The sequence below is a fragment of the Clytia hemisphaerica genome, unplaced genomic scaffold (assembly GCF_902728285.1).
Source record: "Clytia hemisphaerica strain Z4C2 unplaced genomic scaffold, Clytia hemisphaerica genome assembly, whole genome shotgun sequence".
Taxonomy (NCBI): domain Eukaryota; kingdom Metazoa; phylum Cnidaria; class Hydrozoa; order Leptothecata; family Clytiidae; genus Clytia; species Clytia hemisphaerica.
In genome coordinates this window covers 664036-670457 of record NW_027103498.1, presented here as the reverse complement: position 1 = coordinate 670457, position 6422 = coordinate 664036, and positions in this window count along the sequence as shown.

Here is a 6422-nt window from a genome sequence, read left to right as displayed (position 1 = left end):
GTCTAACATGGAAAAAATTACCAACAAGTCTTCGTCTGTTCTTTGTAGATAAGTCACTATTAGGATAGCTAACCTCCAAAAGAATCTTCATCAATGCACTAATGGAAAAAAGCTTTATAGGCCTTGCTGGTAATTCTGACCTTTTAAAAGTTATTCAAAAACTTGCAAAGTCAGCCTACTCATACCTACGACCCTAAAAAGATATTTTTTCAGTTTTCGGTCATGGCGTTTTTGCATTGTCCTATCATCGACGGGGCTTTTCTGGTGGTTGATCATCCTATTGGAGACTGCTTTGCCAAATTTCAGCTTGTTGGACTTTTCGTTAAATTTTGTCCGACTTGAAACTCTTTAACTTTTAAAAGTTAGAAACAATCATACAAAGTACAATATGTAAAAAGTATATGAAAAAATACCTTTAATGTCTTTAAAAAGTTTTTCTTGTCACTTAGCCTCAGAGAGATAAGGGACTAATTTAAACTGGCGCAAGTAAGTTACTGGAGATCCGAATTTTCACCATCCAAACTTAATCCATTCATAATAATGCTATTAATAGCTACTCATTCCGAGTACCTATTTATAGCTACTATTATTTTAGACACATGTTTTGCTTGCATCGTTTTGAATTTAGTGAAAACTTGTTAAGGTTAGTCAATCAGTATAAAAGGGGTTACGCACATGGTGATCTCTGTTTGCCAGCGAATGAATGTTCGACATTCCGGTCATATGGGCGGCTACTACAATCCAACATGATAGATACATTAACTTGATGAATTTAATTCCTGCAAATATTTCGAATATCGGACATTCGCCAAATTAAATCCCCGTCAGGTTTAACGAAAAAATTGTACATAGAATCAACTGGATAACTCTACATTCGCTTTTCCAAGAAATCTTCATTTTGAGACTACTACCATTCTACATTCTCACTTTATAGCTCTGACATGGAGACTAACGAATGTTTTTAATGTACGAAAGTACAATTGAAAATACTTGATCAAAACCTCTGCAACAGTGTGCTTTTCTCGTATATACAGAACCGTTAAAAGTTAACTATTAAACCTCCACCGTCAAGCTCTTCTGATTTTTCATATTATAGAAAAACTCCAAGAAGTATTACAAATTTTAAACGGAAGACTGATACATTTTTTTCAGGACATTTAAAAGAAAACTAGAATCAAAACATTCAACACAACGTTAGACTTTCTGATCTCAACAAGACGGTATTAAACACAGACTGCCTACTTATCACATAATCATATTATGCAGGACTTTCTACCTTGGACTATTTCAAGTCAGTTTTTCGCCAAGTGTCTACTATTGACTTTTCTGACCCTAATACAAAGAAATATGGGTAATCATATATGTTTGTTATTTGTAGCTTCTTTTCAAAACTCCATTTGATTTTGTATATAGACCAGTTTGCGTTTAGTGTCAGCGATGCTGTGCCCCTTCTATGTTTAAGTAAAGTAAATTTGGAGTTTGAAAGTAAGAATTCGATTGGATAGGCTTTGATTTTGGTTTTATCAATAAAAAGATGAAAGTAATCTGTTGTCCACATTGCAATCTTCTCAGTTTTCTTCCGAACTATGAGGATGGGTTTTTGGTTTCGCTGGGTAAACGGAAAAGCGAAGAATACTCATAGGTAGAAAAAAGTTATTATTGAATGAAAACATTAACCCCTGATTTTGAAATTTCTACACAAGATCATAGGAAATTATTTACGAGATTTCGATCATTTTCAAATTAAAACGAAAAACAAAATAAAGATAAGAGGTTTAGCAATAACTTTTTGCATGATAAGATGGCTAAAAATTTCTTCATAATATCAAACAATTTAGCATTCTCATCGGCATTAAAGTCTGCCTTATAAGTGTGTACACCTTTACTTTTTCAAGATTTTCAAACTCGCTAATGATGCTGTATATTGAAAATGTATACATTATTGGAAAGATATTATTGAGTCGAATAATATAATAGATTAAAGATTTTTGTAAAACGAAAATGAAAAAGAAAAGTGAAGATGAAAACTGAAGATCTAATGTTATAAAAATCATAACATGCTCGCATCTTCTTGGAATATTCGAACATCGCTGTTTTTAAATCCGTGATCGAAATTGTTCTATCTTCCTCTTATAAAAAAGTTACAGCCTAGCAGGTTACGGTTAAAACAACTTCAATTACCTAAAATAGCGAAAACGAATGAATGGCTTACAGTCACACGGAAAGATTCGATTGAAACTAAAAAATTGTCAATTCATTTCTTAAGCTTTCTTGTGCTAATTATGGATGCTCAGCAATGCTAATTAACTACAGATAATTGACAGCACATTAAAGGGTAATCTGTTTTATCTGATGATGGTAATCACTGAAAAGATTCCATCGTAACGTACAGTAATTACCCCAAAGATATGATTTATTTATCAGTTAGCATATCTCCATTTTTGGCATACATTTCCAACATTTCCAAATCGTTATCGCAGTGAGTGTTATCGTTAGAGCAATGGACTTTTCCAGAAAAAAATTGAGTATGGGGGTGGAGGATATAACATTTTTTGGAATTTACCACCCGGACATTGTAACTTTTTACCCCCGACCCCCCCCCCCCCCCCCCCCCCGCCCCCCCCCCAAAGCATTAGTTGACCCTGGGACATCAGAATTACCCCAAAACAGCGCAAGCCCCCCCCCCCAGGAAATTTTTCACTACCCCGGGCACTATATCCTCTACCCCCCCCCCCATGTACGAACATTTTCTGTGAGAGCAATTTTTTTGAGCACTTTTGTTTCTTGGTCTACCATGATACAGCCCAAAACGGGAGGTAGACTCCTTCTAAAGCTAAATATGGGCACGAGACCGATAGCGAACAAGTACCGTGAGGGAAAGATGAAAAGCACTTTGAAAAGAAAGTTAAGAGTACGTGAAACCGTTAGTAGGGAAGCGCATGGAATTAGCAAAAGATGAGGTTATAGATCCAATCAACGTAACGATAACGATATCCTGAAATTTCAGATCAATAGGCTTCAGATGTTCCTATATTTGTATTTTGTTGCACTTTACCTTTAAATTGGGGGTCAAGCTGGAGTTTTTACAAGCTTTTCGATGATTTGGTTGATGGCTGAATCTTGAGACAAAGGATTTTATTGCTTTTTCTAAAGAGCGCGTCATCTCTATTATTTCAAATGACCAATTAGTGAAGTATCTTATAAAAACTCCAGCTCATCCCAAATTGGGGTGAGAGCACTCAAACATCCTATCCTAAACAGATTTTAGTTTAAAAATTGTTAGCTCCGCTTTCCACAATAGTCCTTACAAACGCAACTGGTCCTTTGTCTAAATTATGGCGGTAAGTTAAGGTAGCATTTACTGGTGTATTTTTTTCATTTAGACACCCCACTAGGTATATGCATTGTAGTGAATGTCGGTCAGAAAGTAGAAGCTGTTGTCTTCAAGTCTTAGGTTATGTATCTCAAAACAATACTAGCTGTCCTGCAGGGTTAATCTATTGAAGGGCATGTCTTAAAAACCCTAATCTATATGTGAAATCACTGAGAATCATAGAGAGTTACTATGGATGATATCGATGTTCTAAATATCAAAATCACAATTTATGAGAGATTTTCATAGCCAAACGCTTAAGAGAATAAGATTGTTATTTAGCAATCCTTTTGAAAAGTAGTTCCGGATTTTCATCTTAAGATAGAAATGATGCTTTATAAAAGGAAAAGTTCTAATTTTGAATTAGGCTTTTTGTGCTGTAAACCGACCGTTTCAAAGTCACAATATAAACCTGTGAAAACGTTGACCAAAAGGTCTTAAACTTGAAAACCCATCCCTTGCTATAAGATTTCTCGTAAGTCTTTGATTGAGATGACCTTTTGGAGGCCTAAAAGTTTTAATGGTAGTTTAAAAACTCAATCAAAAGAATTACCATAATTTGAGTGTAGTGTAGACGAGACTTTAACACTTGAGAGTTGACATATTTTAATGAACCCAGTACAAAAGTCATGTTAACACTTGAGAGTTAACATATTTTAATGAACCCAGTACAAAAGTCATGTTATGTTAAATGCTTAATGCTAATCCGCTTTAATTAAACTTTTTTTTCTGTTCTTAATGCTTACAGAAATTTGATTTCCTTTTTTGTACTGCATTGCTTGCCTTTTGTTACTTAAGTATTTTGGGAGATGATGATAAAAAAATGGTATAATAAAGTTGTAATGTTAAAACGGAATCTACATTCTGTGTATGTTTGTCGATATCTGACATAATTTCCTATACCATACAATCTATAAGGATCGTAACTTTGATTCAATTCTCAATCTATTTCGATCAGGTTGCATGCTTCAATTTTGAGAATACCAAATTAAACAAGTTTTTTAGAATGTTGAACAGCAGAAGTTGGAGCTCTCAAACCCCGAGAAAATATCAAAATAAGCTCCTCAACTTATGAATTTGAGATATCAAAATATATTGTTATGTTTCTCCTTTGATTGATCCAATTAAAAAAACTTGAGGAGCAGGAAATCAATTATTGAAATATATGCATCTTTCCTACCTGGAAAACCAATTAAATATGTCAGACAAAAATAATCTAACCCAAGTAACAAATCTCAAAGTACCATCCAGTAAGAGGACCATTGGTCAGAAATCGAAATAACAAAGGATTATTGGATGACTCCAAATCTCCATTAAAATGCTCCAATAATATCACTAAAACTAAAGATAAAAAACCTCACTTTTCTGCAAACTACAAACAATTCCAAACCTCAAACTTTGAGTACGTTCTTAAGTAGTATGAACACTATCAACTCCATCAGTTTGCATTCTCATAACCTATTTCACCAATCCCATCAAAGGACCATATTTTTTGGTTACCAGTCAAAAAATTTCCCAGCATCAACAAGCATCAAAGCATCGCTGGAATTTTTTTCACTGCTTACAATTATCCTGAATGTATTCTGCGTCATCAAATCCAATAGCTGAGCTCGATGCCTCAACTAGATGATTTATTGAGAGAATAAAAAACCTTTTGTTTTTTGGCTGAATAAACAGAATTGTTTGCTATTATTTACCGGACAGAATAGTATCATTCAATTTGACTCTATTATCTTATTGTTTCTATTGTTCTATTATCTTTGATGCAAGTTGATAATAGACTAAGGGGGAGTGGTAAACTGTTTTTTATAAGTGCAATTTTATAAGAACAATGAGACTCGAAAATATCCAAAAATAAGAACAATTTAAGAACAGTGCTGAACCTGGAATGGCAGAATTTTAGGCAAATTAAATATCAAATTGATGAAAATAGGGTATTAAACCTAGAATTCAATTCAAGACGAACATTTGAGCCTCGTCCAAAATGATGACGTTTCTTATAAAAGAAACAAGAGTGTAGAGAGGATTGAATCTACTCGATCTTTTCTTATGATACCATTATTAAAAGATGGAATATATATAATAAAGTAATGATGATCTCCAACTAAATTATGTTAAAAAATCTCATACTTTGTTTTGTCCTCATTCAAAAGGAATTAAAAAGAACAGGACTCTATAATCGCCCTGAGAATTAGTGATGTTTTGTCATAATTAGCATTATCAGAGATTGGATACTACACTGGAGGGTGATGGAAGAGCGCAAAGCTTTTATAAGAATATCAATTTTTCTCTTAAAGTTTCTGAAAACTTTTCAATCATATCAGTAATATTTTTTTCATGGATAGACTTTGGATATAAATCAACAGAATTATGTATAAGAAATCAATTACTGACACAGCCCATATCAACGTCAATCTGATCAACTGCCACAAATGAGTAGCACTGTTAAAACATTCTTATAAAAGGATTAGCTCTTATACAATTGGAGAGTAATCGAGATCGCCTAATGTCTCTTAAAACGACAGGCAATGTATCAACAACATAAAACTATACATATGGTCATTGAAAAAGCGTCAAATGTCTCAAAAAACTACTTGGCTCTACATGAAACTCATTCTCAACATGGTTTTGCAAACCTCAATTTTCTGTGTAATTCAATATTTTGCAGCAAGTTTTTGTGAAATAAACACATGTTATTCGTATCACATAATGTCTAAACGGAAACACAAGATAATTCAACTGATTGCGCTCTATGCTTATCACTGATTGATCTAAATGCAAATGATTTATCCATGCATGTCTGTTTCTTTGAAATTGGAAATTTGTTCAATATCACCAAAAAGAAACCTGAATGAAATTTTGATTCGTCAATAAAATGATCAACATACAGTCCTTAAAACCACACAAAAACAATTCCTGAAATTATCAATTGCGCCAATGCAATCACCATCAACTGCAATAAAGCAATCACCAAAACCATCAGTTGCACCAAATGTAATCACCAAAACCTTCAGTTGTACAAATGCAATCACCAAAATTATCGATTGCA